This window comes from Chiloscyllium plagiosum, chromosome 21 (genome assembly GCF_004010195.1).
Source record: "Chiloscyllium plagiosum isolate BGI_BamShark_2017 chromosome 21, ASM401019v2, whole genome shotgun sequence".
Taxonomy (NCBI): Eukaryota; Metazoa; Chordata; class Chondrichthyes; order Orectolobiformes; family Hemiscylliidae; genus Chiloscyllium; species Chiloscyllium plagiosum.
The window spans coordinates 23,731,040-23,750,072 of NC_057730.1; the positions used below are offsets into that span (position 1 = coordinate 23,731,040).

At 41.9% G+C, this 19,033-nt stretch overlaps 1 long non-coding RNA gene across 1 annotated transcript in view; it reads left to right on the plus strand.

The window, feature by feature from the left end:
* Nucleotides 1–18,668, plus strand: part of LOC122560666 — a 22,868-nt gene extending 4,200 nt beyond the window's left edge. Inside the window, exons 2-3 of the long non-coding RNA XR_006314781.1 lie at nucleotides 13,584–14,020; nucleotides 17,469–18,668. This is a non-coding gene — a long non-coding RNA (uncharacterized LOC122560666). The remainder of the gene's footprint in view (nucleotides 1–13,583; nucleotides 14,021–17,468) is intronic.
* Nucleotides 18,669–19,033: the final 365 nt, after the last annotated feature.

The following is a 19,033-nucleotide window of genomic DNA, read 5'->3' on the forward strand; positions in this document are numbered from 1 at the left end:
GGCGGGTGCCTCCTCGTCACCGACGTCATGTACAGGAATGCTCCCCTGAGACTGATTAATGTGTACGCCCCAGTGGGTAAGAGCGAACGGTTGGCCGTCCTGCAGCAGCTTCCACTGTTGCTGGCTACATCCAGGCCGGTCATTCCGGCCGGAGACTTCAACTGTATCATACAGATGGACGATATGGCGGGGGGAACAGTAAACTGGACGTCACGTCCAGAGCCCTGATGTACATTGTAAAAGATGCCAAGCTGCACAACGTCTTCAGCACCCCTGCAGGCGGAGCGCAACGTACACCTGGTCACGGGCTGACGGGTCTATCCGCTCAAGGATAGATTACCTGTTTGTGTCCCGAACGCTCTCGGTCAGATCCAACGAGGGAAAAGATAGGAGCGTATCAGCAAAGTGAGGCAGAAACTGGGCAGATGAAAGCTACGGTTGCTCTCCATCGCGGGAAAAAACCTGGTCATCAGGTGTGAGGCACTGTCATTGCTGTTATACGTGGCACAGGTCTGGCCTATTCCCAGAACCTGTGCCGCTGCAGTCACCCGGACCATCTTCCATTTTATATGGAGATCAAAGATGGACCGGGTCCGAAGGGACTTGATGTATAAAGATCTGGGCAACGGGGGAAAAAACACACCTAATGCCACCCTCACCCTGATGGCCATCTTTGTGTGTGGCTACATCAAGCTGTGCGTGGATCCCTAGTACGCAAACACCACGTACTGAGGTTCTACCTGTCCCTGTTGTTGCGAATGATGGGCCTGGCCTCGCTGCCGCGGAACGCTCCGAGTAGTTGGACCGTTCCGTATCACCTGTCCTTTGTGGAGAAGTTTATGAAGAAAAACACTTTTGACCACAAGTCGATCAGGAAGTGGTCGGCACATAGTATCCTTGAGACCCTTCGGGAAAAGGAGAGGGCGGATCCTATCGAGTGGTTCCCTGAGCAGACTGTCAAAGCCATTTGGCAGAATGCCTCATCGCCAGAACTTTCCAACAAGCACCAAGACATGGCATGGCTGGTGATGAGAAGGGCTCTGCCTGTGAGATCCTTTATGCACACCCGGACTCTCAGCCGCACCGCACGCTGCCCTCGAAGCGGCTGCGGGTGTGGACGAGACTTTCACACACCTCCTTCTGGAATGTGCCTATGCAGAGGAAGTCTGGAGAGGAATGCAGTGGTGTTTGTCGAGGTTCATCCTGAGCAGCGCTGTGACGAGGGACTCCGTGCTCTACGGCCTGTTCCCCGGGACGCACACCGCGACGAACATCAACTGTGCCTGGAGGATCATCAACTCTCTAGGCGGTCCGAAACCTGTTGATCTTCCAGCTGAAGGAGTTGACCCTGACTGGCACATTCCAAGGTCCAGGACTACGTGTTGAGGGACGTGCTGAAGCTTGGGGCAGCTGCCGCCAAGGCGCGGTGGGGAAAGACCACGTGTAACATCTCCTGCCTAAGAAAAACAGGGGGCCCACCCAGTCATTTGGGCTCCGCTGACACCTTAGCAGAAGAGCTGGATAGTAAATATACAGACTTGTATATAGGAAAAATAAATTTTGGTGTTTGTATGTAAAGTAATGTAATGTGTGCACAAGAATGGCATGACCAATTGTAAAGAGATCCAAATAATTTTATGAATAAAGTTTATTTTTGATATTAAAAAAACAGTTGTGTGTCCCAAAGTCCACCTTGGAGGACGTTTACCCAAAGTTCAGCATTCAAAGATATTCAGCCTTGGAAATGTTCCCCCACTGGAAGGGGGCACCTGAAGGTGTTGAAGGATGCCGTCGTTAGGACGAGATATGATGCTCATCTCATTGATTGCCAATTCTGATGTGCCACAGCGTAAAACTGTAATGATCTCCGCAGAAGACAAACAGAAGATACCACCAAAAGGATACCCTTTGATGTCCAGTACTTCTTAGGAGCAGAGGGACTACGCCATGTTCTTTACAGCCTGCAATACATTATATCGATGACGATGAGCACCTCGCCAAGATCCCTATACCTCCACTTCTCATCTTCAAGTAATCGCCAAACCTTAAACAGACCATTATTCACAGCAAACTATCCAGCCTTCAGGACAACATCGACCACAACACCATACAATCTTGTCATGAAAACCAGTGCAAGACTTATCAAAGCATAGATATGGATACTACCATTACATGTGGGGACACCATGTGCATGGCAAGCACTCATGACTTGGCCAAAGTTATCTATCTCATCCACTGCAAGCAAGGATGCTCTGAGGCCTGGTATGTTGGGGAAACCAAACAGCTGCCACAACAATGGATGAATGGACATCGCGCAACAGTTACCTGATAGGGATGTTCCCTCCCAGTGAGGGAACACTTCAGCGGTCACGGACATTCAGTCTCAGATCTTCGGGTAACCAGCCTCCAAGGCGGACTTCAGAATATGCAATAACTCAGAGCTGCCGGACAGAGGCTAATAGCCATGTTCGGTACCCATGAGGATGGTCTCAAATGGAATCTTGGGTTCATGTCACACTACAGGTGTTTGTATAAGTTATATGACCCTTTGATCTTTTACTTATAAATTCTGTATCCAATGTATTCTACCTCCTGAGGAAGGAACAGAGGCTCTGAAAGCTTGTAGTTTCAAATAAACTTGTTGGACTATAACCTGGTGTGATTTTTGACTTTTTCCACCCCAGTCCAACATCAGCACCTCTGCATCTTTATTGAAGGCATTCTTTTTTTTCCCCAGCTCAAATTCTTTGGAAATAATAGTGGATTCATGGCTCCAAGCCAAACCTGAAAACCACATTTTGCAGGTCACAGGCATACCTGGCTTCTGCTGGGGAATACCAAGAACTTTATGGTAGCACAGCTGTTAAATTCTTCTTGTGTATCACTCCTGCCCTGGTTGACCATAGTGCCTGCCACAAATTTAAAATTCTCAAACTTGCTTTTTAAACTCCTAATCTGTCCTTCTCTATAACTTATTGTAGAACTACACTCCCTTTCTCCAAACTCTGCCTTCACGTATTCCACTCCTTCACTGATTCAATACATTATTTTTAAGAACAAGTTACAATTTTCCATGGAAGTGGGTGAGGATGAATGTTGAAATTCTAGCCTCTGAGTGATTTCAGCATAAATAGCTGCTTATCTCGATTTTACAGAAATTGTCAGTGGGAGAGGAAAGCAATGAAAGATTAGAAATGCAAAAAAGAGGGAGTGCAGCAAAACTGTGCCAAATTCATGGCTGTAAATTACAATGTTACTAACCCATGGATAACTTTCTGGCAAGTAACCTGGGGAGGAGGGAATATACAAAGAGTTCATCAGAAAATTAGCCAGGGTTTCATTCATCAATTGACTCCCCTCCTTGAAAGTTTTGTGTGAACAGGTTCAGAGCTCTGTGTGAAAAATTATATCCTGCCCTGTGCCTGAGTCTTTTATATTTTGTACCATACATAATATAGTTTCTCATGCTTGAACCCTCAGCAGTTGTATACAGCTTGATTCTATCTATCCTGTTCCATTCTTTCATAATTGGAAACATGTTTATGATTGTGCTCCATAACCTACATTTTTCAAAGAAAAATAATGATTTTTCATTCATCTTTCTTTAAAATATAATTTTAAAAGGTGGCATTCAGATGAACCTGTGTCATATCCTTACTAAAGCCTCAATATCCTCCCTTTTGTGATGTATTTTCTCTAAAGTTTTATTCTGGTGGTAACTTGAAAAGTGTACATATTACAGGGGAGGTACTGCTGGACATCTTAAACATATAAAAGTGGATAAATCCACAGGACCAGATCAGGTGTACCCTAGAACTTTGTGGGAAGCTACGGAAGTGATTGGTGGGCCCCTTACTGAGGTATTTATATCATTGATAGCCACAAGTGAAGTGCTGGAAGACTCGAGGTTGGCTAATGTGGTTCCATCATTTCAGAAAGGTGGTAAGGAAAAGTCAGAGAACTAAAGACTGTTGAGCCTGACATCAGTGGCGGGCAAGTTGTTGGACGGGATTCTGAGGAACAGGATTTACATATATTTGGAAAGGCAAGGACTAATTAGGGATAGTCAGCATGGTTTTGTGCAAAGGAAATCATGTCTCGCTAACTTGATTGAATTTTTTGAAGTAACAGAGAAGATTGATGAAGGCAGAACAGTGGACGTTGTCTGCATGTACTTCAGCAAGGCATTTGACGAGGTTCTGCATGGTGGACTGGTTAACAAGGTTAGAATTATCCATTTGGATACAAAATTGGCTAGATGGTCGGAGACAGATGGTAGTGGTAGAGGGTTGCTTTTTGGACTGTAGGCCTGTGACCAGTTGGTGTGTCACAGGGATTGATGGTGGATGCACTGCTTTTAGTCGTTTATATAAATGATTTGAATGTGAATATAGGAGTTATGGTTAGTAAATTTGTAGATGACATCAAAATTGGTGGTGTAGTAAATTTGAAGATGGGCTGAGGAGTGGCAAATAGATAAATGTGAAATGTTACATTTTGGTGGGGCAAATCAGGTAGAGTCTTGGGGAGTGTTCCTGAACAAAGGGACCTTGCAATTCAGGTTCATAGTTCCTTGAAAATGGAGTTGCAGGTAGACAGGGTAGTGACGAACACTTTTGGTATGCTTACCTTTATTGGTCAGTGCCTTGAGTTTAGGAGTTGGGAGGTCATGTTGCATCAGTTCAGACACTTTTTGAATACTGCATTCAATTCTGGTCTCCTTGCTATCAGAAAGATGTTGTTAAACTTGAAAAGGTTCGGCAAAGATTTAGAAGAATGTTGCCAGGATGAGATGGTTTGAGCTACAGGGAGAGGCTGAAGAGGTAGGGGCTATTTTCTCTGGAATGTTGGAGGCTGAGGGGTGACCTTATAGAAGTTTATAAAATCATGAGGGGCACGGATAAGGTGAATAGTCAAGATCTTTTCCCCAGGGTAGGAGTGTTCAAAACTAGAGGGCATAGGATTATGGTGAGAGGGGAAAGATTTAAAAGGGACCTGAGAGGTAACTTTTTCATATAGAGGGTAGTGCGTCGATGGAATGAACTGCCAGTGGAAATGGTGCAGGCCAGTACAATTATAGCATTTAGAAATGGGTATATGAATAGCAAAGGTTTGGAGGGTTATGGACCAAATGCTGGCCAATAGGATTAGATGAATTTAGATATTCTGGTTGGCATGGAGGAGTTGGACTGAATGGTCTGTTTCAGTGCTGCACATCTCTATGACTCTATATGGCCCTTCATTATCTGTTGGTTTTTAAATTTCATATCACTTTGTCATAAAGCCTAACATTCCAGAAGTTTTCTTTAAAAAAAAGATTATCAACTTGAAGTACTGATATCAGCAATGTCCCAAGGAACCTGGCCCTCAAAGCCTCCTGCTGTCCCAGGATGATCAGTGTCAGTACATTAAAAACCTAAGTGTAGAGCAAGTTTTACTCTGTATCTAACCTGTACTGCACTTGGCCTGGGAGTGCTCTAAAACACTATTCTGTATCTAACCCTATGTTGAACCTGATCAGAGGATGCTAGTTGCTGACACCTAGTTGTCAGAATGAAAGATGTCTCCTTCTGCAATACCAGTATCTTTCCTTCAAAGAGCAAGAATTTTAACAAAAACATTGTTTTCAAAATAGTTGAAAACAAATAATGTCAAAGCAACATTTAAACACAAACATCTGGTATTTTTTGCTGGGAAACACAGCTTGTGATAGTCCTTTATTCCCAAAGCACCGTTGAGCAGAATATTTGATTCGCTTATGCTTTCTCTTGATAGATGAGCCAAAATGCATAAATAGCTTTTTAAAGCTTTCCAAGTACAGCATCAGTTTCATTAATATTACATTTGCCTGAGATGGCAGACGAAGCTTCAGTTTAATGCCTCATCCTAAAGACAACAACTGTAAAAAGTATACCTATTCCTCAGTGTCAGCCTGGGTTCCATGCTGAAGTCTTGGAATAGGCTCCTTCAGTGGATAAGAATGATATTGACATTTCTGCCATAATGATCAAAAACTAATCTTTCCCAGTTAATTATTGATTTCATTTTTCTTTTTTGTAAAGCGGTTAAGTACTGAGTTTATATGCAGAGAGATATTGCTACAGAAAAGTCAAATACAAATCAGAAAAGTCAAATATAAATGAACTTAATTAATCACATGGTTTCGATCTTGTCAACAAACAACAAAGGAACTACCTCACCCCATTTAAAGTAGATTTACAATGATGTTGCTAGAATTGGAGGGTATGAGCTGCAGAGAGGTGCTGATGAGGCTGGGGATTGTTTCCCTGGAATGTTGGAGGCTGAGGGGTGACCTAAAACAGGTTTATAAAATCAAATAGGGCGTGGTTAGGTTGAATAGCAAAGGTCTTTTCCCCAATGTTGGGGAGTCTAAACTAGAGGGCATAGGTTTGAGAGAGGAAAGATTTAAAAGGGACCTGAATGCAGCTTTTACATGCAGAGGGTCATGCATGTGTGGAATGAACTATCAGAGCAGGTGGTGGAAGAAATACAATCAGAACATTTAAAAGGCATCTGGATGGGTACATGAATAAAAAGATTATAGGGATATGAGCCAAATGCTGACATATGGGACTAGATTAATTTAGAATATCCAGTCAGCATGTATGTGTTGGACTGAAGAGTCCGTTTCTGTGCTGTACATTCTTTATAACTCTATATGGCCCTTCATCATCTGTTGGTTTTTATATTTCATATCACTTTGTGATAAAGCCATTCCTGTAGTTTTCTTTAAAAAAATGTTTGCTACCTTGAAGCACTGATTTCAACAACGCCTGAGGAACATGGCCCTCGAAGCCTCCTGCTGTCCAGGGATTATCAGTGCCAGTACATCTGCATGTGTGAAGCTTAGAAACACTGACATACACAAAATGATAGTAGGGATTGTATATAGATCCCAAAACTGTAATGGTAATGTTGTGGAAGGCAGTAATCAGGAAATTAGAGATGTAAGAAATAAAGGTGCAGTTGTAATTATGAGTGACTTTAACCTGCATATAGGTTGGGCAAATCAAGTCAGTAACAATACCACAGAGAAGGAATTCTTTGTCGTTTTCTGGATCAATATGTTGAGGAGCAAGCCATCCTAAATTGGGTATTGTGTAATGAGAAAGGAATAGTCAGCAAGCTAGCGATGTGAGGGCCCTTAGGGAAGAGTGAACATAATATGACTGAATTTCCCAGTAAGATGGAGAGGGATGTAGTTGATTCTGAAGCTAGGCCCCGAATCTAAATAAAGGAAACTACAGTACTATGAGTTGTGAGCTGGCTATGATAAGTTAGAGAATGTTACTTAAAGGAGTGATGGTGGATAGGCAATTGCAACATTTGATGAGTGCATGGAGAACCTGCAACAATTGTTCATCCCTGACTGGCAGAAAAACAAAATGGGAAAGGTGGCCCAACCATGGCAGCAAAGAAAAGTAGTGATAGTATTAGATCCAAGGAAGGGGCATACAAATTAGTGAAAATAAGCAGCAGAACTGAGCACTGGAAGCAGGTTAGATTTCAGCAAAGGAGAACAAAGGGATTGATTGAAAGGGGGAAAATAGAGCATGAGCATAAGCTTGTGGAGAACATACAAACTGACTGTAAAAGCTTCTGTAGTAATGTAAAGAGAAAAAGATTAGTGAAGACAAATGTAACTTTTTTACAGTTAAAAACAATGCCCACAAACTCTTCAAATCCTTCCTGTATTTAGACTTTTATTATCTTTAGTTTTGTTGAAAGTTGCCATATGTCTTGATGAAACTGTTCGTGGGTCACTGATCTGCTATTTGCTCAGCTGTAACTCAACAGTCACTTCAAAATGTTAGATTGGGGATTGGAGACATTGTGAGCTTAAATGCTTTACAACAGGCAAAACCCTTGGGATCTGCAGTTCTGTGTTTCTAAATAGTGAACAACAGCTTGTTCTAATAAATTATTTGGTCCAGCTGTTTTACATTACTCCATTGTACAATCTTAAATCATGCAACTGATTCTCCGGGACTATAGATTGACTTGATCTCTTGGGCCCCTGTGTTCCTTTTTCCCTCAACAAGCAAAGCAAGCATTATACATGTTGCTCTGAATTAAGTGAACTTACTGAGCTACCAAGCACTACTGCAGCCACTGAAAGAATTTTTTTTTCTAGGACAAATTATATTTCCAGAAAAAGATTATTTTCTGATCAATCCATGGTGTCAATAGAATAAATAAGAGAATATCAGCAATAACTTGCATTTATGTAAGTTCTTTAAAATTGCAAACTGTTGCCAGGTGTTGCACAGACACAAGAAGAATGATACTCTAAAAGTGCAGCTTTAGCATTTGGTGAATTGAGTCATCTTGTTTAACATTCCCAGACAGCAGTGCAGAATGTCTGAAAGAAAGTGGTATTGAGACTCAATTACTATTCTGCAACAGATTTGGTCACTCTCTGCAACACTCTGAGGACAGAAGAGCAGGTGCAAAGTATGTCATTTCCAATCAGAAAATTGGCAATACACATCAAGCACCACATACCAGCTATAGTTTTATAATAATTTACGTACAGAGAACTTCAATGAAACAGACTATTAGGCCCAATTGGTCTACACCAAAATTTGCTCCCCATGCTTCACCAGACTGGATGGAGTGTACAATAGGTCAGCATCACTGTGAAACAGACTGGGAGAGCACACCTACATAAGCACTGAGATGGTAGATAAAACCAGAGGCAGAGAGCCCTTTCAACCTATTTCCACCTGTCAGAGCTGAAGCAAGACTTCATTGGAAAAAAAAAGGTAGATGTGGTGAGTATTCCTTCCAATGTCCCTTTTGATTGGCCAAGTTGTTTAAATGAGGAAATCCTCTTTTAAAATATTTAAGATATGAATTAAATAACTAAATTGAATAGAGATGACTGGGCAGACAACATGCTTCAGCCGTAATATGTGGGAGCTGCTGGATACCTGTGTGATCCACAGTGACCACATCTGCAGCAAGTCTTGGCTGCTCAAGGAACTTTGACTCATAGGTTATGAAAATTCAATTGATGGTAATCTTTTAGATTAGATTAGATTAGATTACATTACATGTGGAAACAGGCCCTTCGGCCCAACAAGTCCATACCGACCCGCCGAAGCGAAACCCACCCATACCCCTACATTTACCCCTTACCTAACACTACGGGCAATTCAGTATGGCCAATTCACCTGACCCTGCATATCTTTGGACTGTGGGAGGAAACCGAAGCACCCGGAGGAAACCCACGCAGACACGGGGAGAACGTGCAAACTCCACACAGTCAGTCGCCTGAGGCGGGAATTGAACCCGGGTCTCTGGCGCTGTGAGGCAGCAGTGCTAACCACTGTGCCACCGTGCCGCCCACCATATCTTATTGTGTCATACGAGATTCTGATGTGGTCTTAATAAGGGAGATGTTGAGAAGATACTTCCACTAGTGTGGAATCTCGAACTAGGAAACATATTTATAGATTAAGGGAACACTCATTTAAAACTGAAGTGCAAAGGAATTTTTTAGTTGGTAGTGACTGTCTGAAATTCTCTACACCAGAGAATTGTGATGGTGAGGTCACTGAAAATATTTATATTCTTAGAAATATCAAGGAGTGAAGGGCTATGAGGAGCTGACCTGAAAAGGGAGTCGAGGCTTAGGGCAATGATTTTGTAGAATGGTGGGGCAAGATTGAAAGGCTGATTGGCCTGCTGCTATTTTTATGTTCTTAAATTAACCTCCTGTTATCCTACTTAATCCACAGCTGACCAGAACCTCTCGCTAACTTTGAACGTGTATACTATTTCCCTTCTTAGCCCATTTTGTTCTTGTGGTAAAGTCTGGTGTCAATTTCCATCATGGCGTCATCTTTATGAATTCATTTATATCCTGTTCATGACTTTGACATTCTCCTTAAAGTAAGGCACCCAAATATAAACACAATTTAGGCTTTACATTCGTTTTGATCTTTTGGGTGGTGCTCTAATTATGAAATAACCCAGGATCCTCACTTGCTGCAATACTACAGGTACATGTGTGAATGATGTTTTTACAGGACAAAAACAAAATACTGTGAATGGTGAAAATGTGAAATTTAAGAAGAAAGTTCTATAAATGATTAGTCGGTCTGGCAGCATTTATAGATAGTTAATGTTTCATGCCAATGAAAAGGTCTGGGAATGGTTAAAGATATAAGATGTTTCAAGCAAGTACATACGCAGGAAATGTTGCAGGGGCAAGGGACTAAGGGGGTAAAAGGGATTTTATGATAGCTGGAAGGTCATGAGAGACTAAACAACATTTATAAAGTAACAACAGATAATACATTGTCAGGTTTAAAACAAACGTTGTGACTTCAATACTCTAGAACGGGTGTAAATAGGGAAAAGTCGAACCATAAATAGCATCTGTTCAAAAAAGAAGAAAAAGTTTTTAGTCTGAATCGAACTCAATATTGAATCAGGAAGATGTTGAAATGCTTGCTAAATGTTTCCAGCTATTTCTGTGTTTAGTTTTTAGTAGACGTTGGGTGATGTTAAATACACAATAGCACTTAGAGTTAGCAGACCTGGGGAACGGAAATGAACGGAGGTGTAATGGGGGAGTCATTTTGAGATTTGATTTATACAACTAGTGTTTACTGTATGGGGTACTTTGAACTCTGGGCCTCGATGGACACATTGTTTACCTAAAATTGACAGTCTCCCTCAGACTGATGTAGTTAAAAATTCTTGTGTTACTGTGGAGAAAGACATGAAGACTTGGGAACTTGGGGAAGTTATTGGCCATATCTTGAGGACAGACCATATCACAGCAGAGGAGGTATTGGATATATTAGAATGTATGAAGGTGGATAAATCTCACGGTCTGACCAGATATATCCAAAAACACTGCAAGAGGCTAGAGAAGAAATTGCAGGAGCCCTGGCTGATATTTTTGCATCATCATTAGCCACGGGTGAGGTCTTGAAGGACTGGAGAGTAGCGAATGTTGTGACAATATTCAAGAAGGGCTGCAAAGAAAAACCTGGGAATTATAGACCAATAAGGTTAACATCTGTGGTAGGTAAGTTACTTGAGAAGATTCTGCAGAATAAGATATACATGCATTTGGAAAGACAGGGTTTGATTAGGAATAGTCAGCATTGCTTTGTGCATGGAAGATCATGCCTCACAAATTTGTCAGAATTCTTTGATTGAAATGACCAGAAAGGTTGACGAGGGTAGGATAGTAGACATAGTCTATATGGATTTCAGAAAGGCCTTTGATAAGGTTCCACATGGTCGGCTGCTCTGGAAGGTTAAATTGTGTGGAATCCAGGGCAAGCTGGCAAATTGGATATGATGGTAGGAAGCAAAGGGTAATAGTGGAAGGGGGCTTGTCAGGGGCCCATTGCTGTTTGTTATCTATATTAATGATTTGGATGAGAGTGTACAAGGCATGATTAATAAGTTTGCAGATGACACGAAATATGTGATATCGTGGACAGTGAGGAAGGTTATCATAAATTGCAGCAGCAGCTTAATCAGCTGGGGAAGTGGGCTGCGAAATGGCAAGTGAAGTTTAATATAGATAAATGTGAGGTCTTGCATTTTGGAAGTCAAATAAAGAAGGGAGTTTCTTCGTGAATGGTATGGCCTTAAGGAGTGTAGTAGAACAGAGGGATCTTGGAGTTCAGGCACATGGTTCTCTGAAAGTGGAGTCACAGATAGACAGGGCAGTGAAGAAGGCTTTCGGCACACTGGCCTTCATCAGTCAGGGCATTGAGTACAGAAGTTGGGAAGTAATGTTGCAGTTATACAGGATGTTGGTGAGGCCACACTTGAAGTATTGTGTTCAGTTTTGGTCATCTTGCTATAGGAAGGATGTTATTAAACTGGAAAGAGTGTGAAGAAATTTATGAGGATGTTGCTAGGACTAAAGGGTCTTAGTTATATGGAGAGGTTGGACAAGCTAGGATTTTTTTTCTTTAGAGCCTAGGAGACTAAGGGGGGATCTTAGATCATGAGAGGCATGCACTCAGTTTTTTTGTCAGGGTTGGGGAATCAAGGGCTAAAGGGTATCAGTTTAAGGTTAGAGGGGAAAGAATAGAGTCATATAAAGATGTACAGCACGGAAACAAACCCTTCGGTCCAACTCGTCCATGCTGACCAGATATCCTAACCTAATCTAGTCCCATTTGCCAGCACTTGGCCCATATTGGTCTGAACACTTCCTGTTAATATACCCATCCAGATGCCTTTTAAATGTTGTAATTGTACCAGCCTCCACATTTCTTCTGGCAGCTCATCCCATACATGCACCAGCCCCCTGCATGACATAGTTGCCCCATAGGTCCCTTTTAAATTTTTCCCCTCTCACCCTAAACCCTCTAGCTCTAGACCCCGCCCTCCACCCCAGGGAAAAGACTTTGTCTATTTACCCTATCTATGTCCCTCATGAATTTATAAACCTCTATAAGGTCACTCCTCAGCCTCTGACGCTCCAGGGAAAACAACCCTGACCCATTCAACCTCACTCTGTCGCTTAAATCCTCCAACTCTGGCAACATCCTGCAACGTTGTTACACAGAAGGTGGTACGGGTATGGAATGAGCTGCCAGCGGAAGTGGTTGAAGCAGGTACCTTATCACCATTTAAAAGGCATTTATACAAATACTGGATAGGAAAGGTTAAGAAGGATATGGGCCAAGTGCAGGAAAATGGGGTTAGAGTGGATGGACATTTTGGTCGACGTGAACCAGTCTGGGCCAAAGGGCCTGTCTCCGTGCTGTCGGACTTTACGATTCTATGAGTATGATGAAAGGAAGAAACAGCATCCGCCGTTGATCTCAGTTATAGTCCAAAAGTTGTATTAATCACATCTGAACTGACAAAGGAGAGCAACGGTTGTTGGGCGGCACGGTGGCACAGTGGTTAGCACTGCTCCTTCACAGCGCTAGAGACCTGGGTTCAATTCCCGTCTCAGGTGACTCTCTGTGTGGAGTTTGCACATTCTCCGGGTGCTCCGGTTTCCTCCCACAGTCCAAAAACGTGCAGGTTAGGTGAATTGGCCAAGTTAAATTGCCCGTAGTGTTAGGTGAAGTGATAAATGTAGGGCAATGGTTCGCGCTTCGGCGGGTCAGTGTGGACTTGTTGGGCCGAAGGGCCTGTTTCCACACTAAGCAATCTAATCTAAAACATACTTCTTCAGTGGGTTTTGGGGAGGGAAAACCTCGAAAAAGAGGAATGGTAATTAAATTTGTACAATAGTGCCTTGGATTTGTAACAAATTTCCACAGTTGTCTCAACGGTTAGCTTCGAAACCTCCGTTGTGTTCTGCAGCCAACTCCGAGTTACGGTTCTGAAGAGTATTTGGACACAACACTTTCTGTTTCTCTATCCACTGATGCTGCCATATCTGCTAAGTTTATTCAGCACTTTCTGATTTTATTTCAGATCTCCCGCATCCGCCGTATTTTGATTTTATCCGAGTTACAAATGTAGGTCGAGATTATAAAGGGTTGTTGTCTTTGAAAAGGCGTCAGGGTTGAAACTGAAGTAATTTCTGATTTGCTGCCTCCTCTCTCTCTCTATTGCTTCAGTGCTGCCGGTTCCCAGGTCACCGTGCCCAGGCTGGGAAGGGGCCAGCGTCTCGCGTCACCGGCTCCACTTCAGGAGGAAATGGTTCACTTTCCCTTTTCTTAGACCCGTGGGCTGGAACAGGATCCTCCCCTCTCTGCCATTCTATCAGAATCCGGACAAAGAGTTGTTGTTCAATGAATCCCAGCGTGTCCCGTTCTGTTTCCTGTTGTCTGCGAGTTCGCTGTTCATATCACTTGCAGCTGACTTGAGGGGGCGGCTTTGTTACATTTGCTTGAGTTTTTGCTCTTCCGAAAACCTCTGCAAGTGTGAGTTTGAGTTCCGTATGGTCGATAGCTTGCCTTCTAGAGTGAGACGGGATAGCACATTGAAAGAAACGAACCCACCGCCCTGCAATTTAATCGAGAAATAGAGCGCAGGACTCAGAATTTGATCAAAGGTAAGAATCACACAGGAGCTCCATCATTCGGAATTTGTCATCATTTTGTATGTGCCCTGAAGAAGGCGCATTTTGTTCTCCGGTATCCCCATTCGAGGCCAGTTTTATAACACAGATCCTCTCTCAGGGAGTGCATATTTTGTTTTACGACATGTTTAATTATCAGCATGTCGGGTCCGAACCACATTACCGAGCCTCCCTACGCAGACTATCCATATTCTCGTCTTGAGCTCACTCAAAACAACAATCAGTGTTGAAATGTCACTTGGAAACTTAATGCTGCAGGTATCAAATCTCCTGGAACTCATGCCCCCAAGTCACACTTCCATAGAGAAACCGATGGATGCTTTATGTAAATGTAACTTTAAGTTTTGCTCCTCAGTTTCTGTCACCGAGAAAATATATTTGCCAGACAATGCACGGACTAAACTCGTGGTTGCTGGGTGTACTACGCTGCTTAATTTCCAGACTTAATTTTTCCTTCATATGTTTCGTTTCTTAAACTTGTGATTCAATTTCTTAAAAAATGACTTCCTCATATTTTAACCTGGATATTGAACAATTGGATGGGGGAAATCACAGGCGAGTACAACCTTTCCATTTCCCTTCACCTTATGATACACAATTTGCAGCAAGTGTCACTGATCTGGGCGGAGTTCCATTCCTCCCCAATGATACTGAGGCTGAATAAAACACCCATACCAGGCAACAGGGGTTATTTTCTCAGACTCAGGTACGCGAAGCGGATGCATTTGGGCGCTGATCTGACACAACGTGTCCCTTCGAGTTGAGCAGTAAAACAAAACTCGACAACCGTCCGGCTCCAAATATACATGGGGTTAATTTCATTTATAATCATGCTGTGGAGAACACGTCTTGTGATTTGGTGTTCGAACCTCAATCATTGGTCTGTTCGCCTGTTTGTGTTGGAAACTCTGGAGTGTGCACATTAAGATGTGACTACTGCCCCCAAGTTATTAGCTCTAATTTGTTTAACACCATGTGGGTCAGTAGTGGAAGATTTACTGGAGGTAATTTTAACTTTGAATGATGGTAATAAAATTGGGGATATCGAATTATTCACCTGCTTTGCACCGTGTAGAATTTCCTCTCTATTCAATTTTTATTTTTTTCTACCTGTGGCAGCAAATTTACTCGCCAGCCCTCGCTTGGTTTGGACGTATTGATCAGTCCCAATTCACAGAATTACAGAAGTGTTAAGGCGCGGAAGGGGGTTATACTTCTTGACATGTCAGTACGGGCTCTTCGAATAAGCATGATTAATTCATGTATATTATTTTCGATGCAAATATTTGTCTGATGCCCCCTTGAGTGTCGCAATCGAACCTGCCTCCACCGACATTCCTCGGCAATTAATTCCATACCCTGACTTATTGAGTGAGAAAGGTTTTTTCATAACACATTCGCTCATTTTATAAACCACTTTAAATCTATGCTGCCACATTCTTCCTTTTAAAAGCCGGAATAGCTTATCTCTACCTACTTTATCCAGCCTGCTCGTTATTTTGAAAATCTCTATCCAATCTCCTTTTAGCCTTCTCTCCCAGGAGAACAATGGCAAGTCCTCAATCTACCCTCATAACTGAAATCTCTCATTCTTGGATCCATTCTTATAAATCGTTTCTGCGTTCTTTCCAATGAGTTCCAATTCTCAGAGGAAGTCCCGACACTAGGGGAACAGCCAAGTCATGTGATCACGTGGTTCGATGGCAGGACATTCTCTGCTTTATTACATTTGCAGCTAATTCATATTTGGCAATTTGACCAATAATCTATTATGGGTAAGAAAATTCAGATGGGCCAAAGGAAGAGACCTTGTTTAAAGGACAGTCACCAATATTCATTTAAGGCCGTACATACCTGGTAACTATTAGAAGGGAAGCTGAGTGGGAACTACTTGAGTTAGAAGAAAGCTGACTGGAGAATTTAGTGACATCTCCCTGGAGGTGCTCCTTCAAATATCAAGGAAATAGGGGATGTATTGTGCTGGACCAGTGTGTCTTCTACTTAGACACTTCAGGACTCACAACTCCCGAGTGGAAGAAATACATCCTCAGTGTGAAAAGGGTCTGCAAAAACTTTAGTTATATTAGTAAAGTGGGCAAACATTTATCAATGGAGTATAGTGTGGAAAATATGAACCTGTTCACTTTGATAGTAATAATAGAAAAGTAGTATTATTTAAATTGAGAAAGCTTGCAGAACATGGTGGTACAAAGGGATTTGGCTATACTGGTGTATGAGCCACAAAATAAGGTTGTATGCAGGGGCAAGAAGTGATTTCAGAGAAGTTTACTTGACTCATTCCTGAACTGAAGGGCTTATCTTATGAAGAAATGTTGAACAATTTGGGCTTTTACCCACTGGAGTTTGGAAGAACTAGAGGAGATCTTTTTGAAATATATGATAGGGTGAAAACCAGAGGATTTTTCCTTCTATGGGGGAGACTAGAACTAAGAGGAACAGATTAAGAAGATAAAGAGTAAGCTAAGGAGAGGTTTTTTTCTGAGGACCATTAGCATGTGTGTCTCTTTCCAGAGAGTATTGCAGGCTGAATCATTTTAATTATTCAAGGCAAAGTTATATATCTTTTTGATAGACAAGAGACTCAAGGGTTATAGGGGGAAGACAAGAATGTGCAGTCACTACCACAGTTAGTCCAGCCATGATCTAGTAGCCTACTCCTGCTCTGAAGTTGCATGCTTCTGTGGACAAGTGGAAACAGTCAGCATGTTTCATCAGAAAGATGTAGCTGGAGGTAGCTGAGGAAGTCAGCAGCTATAAAATGATAATATGAATATGGGTATAATGCTGAAAGGGGCTGAAAAATGTAGTATGGCTTGGAAAGGTGAATGGCATTCTTAATAGCAAATAGCATGATTTTATGTCCTAAATGGCATATGTGAGATATAAGGCAAAGTAATTGATTCAGTTTTGGGAGTGACCAGGGACCAAGATCTGCAGTGAGATGCAGAGTTGACTCACAATGGAGGTCCAAAGTTGATATCAGCACTGCTGGTCATAAATGGTGGCTTTCAGCAGGACAATTATGGTACATTGCTGGATATGCAAAGTGGCACAGACTGACCAGCATGGCTGGGCAATGAGACAAAAATAGTATGTGTTTCCAAGAGAAGCATTTCAGGATGCAATGGAGTAGAGCAGAATTGGAGGTGGTGTGACATTTATATATGGACTAGTGCTGATGAAAGAGGAGGCAGCAGGAAAGCCTGTCACTGCAGATGAAGTGAGTGCGGTGTTCATGAAGAGTGAATAACACAATTGCTGTTAGCAGCAAACTTTCTGATGAGTACTAACTGTGGTGCCCTTGTGGGCCTAACTGAACACAAAATCTCCAGATCAATGAGAGACAATAGGCGTTGGTTCCAAGTGCAGCTTGTTAACATCACTCTTGTCTCTCCCACAGGACAAAAGCTGATGAGAGATTGATGTATCCAGGATCATATAAGACAACAGAGGAGGGGTTGTCATCTGACGATAAAACATCACATCAGCCTAGTGCATCCTCCACCAGCACACACATACTGACATTGACATGTGGTTAGAATGGGTGGCAGTAGATGGGTGAACATGGCATAGATGTGTGTGAACAGTGAATGGAGATTTTTTTTTATTTCAAATATATACTTTATTCATAAAATACTTTACGCAAACATCACTGAAGCCTGGGAGAACCTTTTTTTATTTCAAAAATATATTTTATTCATAAAATACTTTACACAAACATCACTGAAGCCTGGGAGAACCTTTTTTTTATTTCAAAAATATACTTTATTCATAAAATACTTTACACAAACATCACTGAAGCCTGGGAGAACCTTTTTTTATTTCAAAAATATACTTTATTCATAAAATACTTTACACAAACATCACTGAAGCCTGGGGAAATGGAGATGACGAGACCTGTGCCCACTCCCCATCGGCTGCTGTGTTTTGTGCAGATACTGAACCTTGGTGGCAGATGCTTGGGCAGCAGCATGTGTTCCCAGAGGCTATACACTTCTATATGCAGATTAAGGTGCTCTGTCCATGTAGTTTTCTCCATTTAGAAATGCAAACATGGAATGCCAGACACATTATGCCATCTAATGGATTTAACAGGTGCAAGCTGACCTTTAAGTAAATCTTAAATCACTGTGTTTATTGGGTATGCAAATGAGCCCTGTCAGCTGAATCTGTTACGTCCAGTCACTCCAAATAAGCAGGGAATGGTGAGTTGGCTTTGAAAAGTTCAAGGAATGGCTTTCTGAAGCCTTTGGTATTGATGCTAAATTCATGATGCCTTTGAAGTGACACAACTTATGCATGAAGCCACAGTGATATTGGTGGATCCTGCCCAAACGCATGAGTACTTGAATATGCCAGACCTCTCTAGGACTAAGCTATCTACTGTGCTGGAGTAGAAATGGCAGAAGACTATCTTCACGTCAGTTGGAGGCAATGATAAAGCACAATGTAGGAACACCCAGAAACACTTGTGTAAATTCATCTAGTATAACTTAGGGTTGTAATGGGTGATACATTTTTTGCTGAATGCTAAACATTATATATGTGTGTAGAAAACTTAAAGCTCTTATAATGAATTTTTTAATAGTGTGGCTATTCATTTCTGTACTAATATGCTGTTATTAGATGATAAACTCTTGATATGAAGACCTTGAAAAGATGTGTACAAAATGAAGGCAACAGTGAATATAGTCTTTGGACTGATATAGTAATGGACCACTGAAATGCTGAGGCTGTTTGGCAGAAGAAACAGGAGCAGGAATTGCCCAATAGCCCATCAACTCTGTTCCACTATTCAATAAAATCCTGGATGTCCTTGGCCTCAAATTCTTTACCCACCTCTTAATACTTGGCTTTTCTGTAATCTAAAAATCTGTAATTCCAAGCTATTAATAAATTTAATGTCTCTGGGGTCTTACAATCACTTACAGCAGAAAAAGAGGCTTTTCAGCTGAACAGGACAAT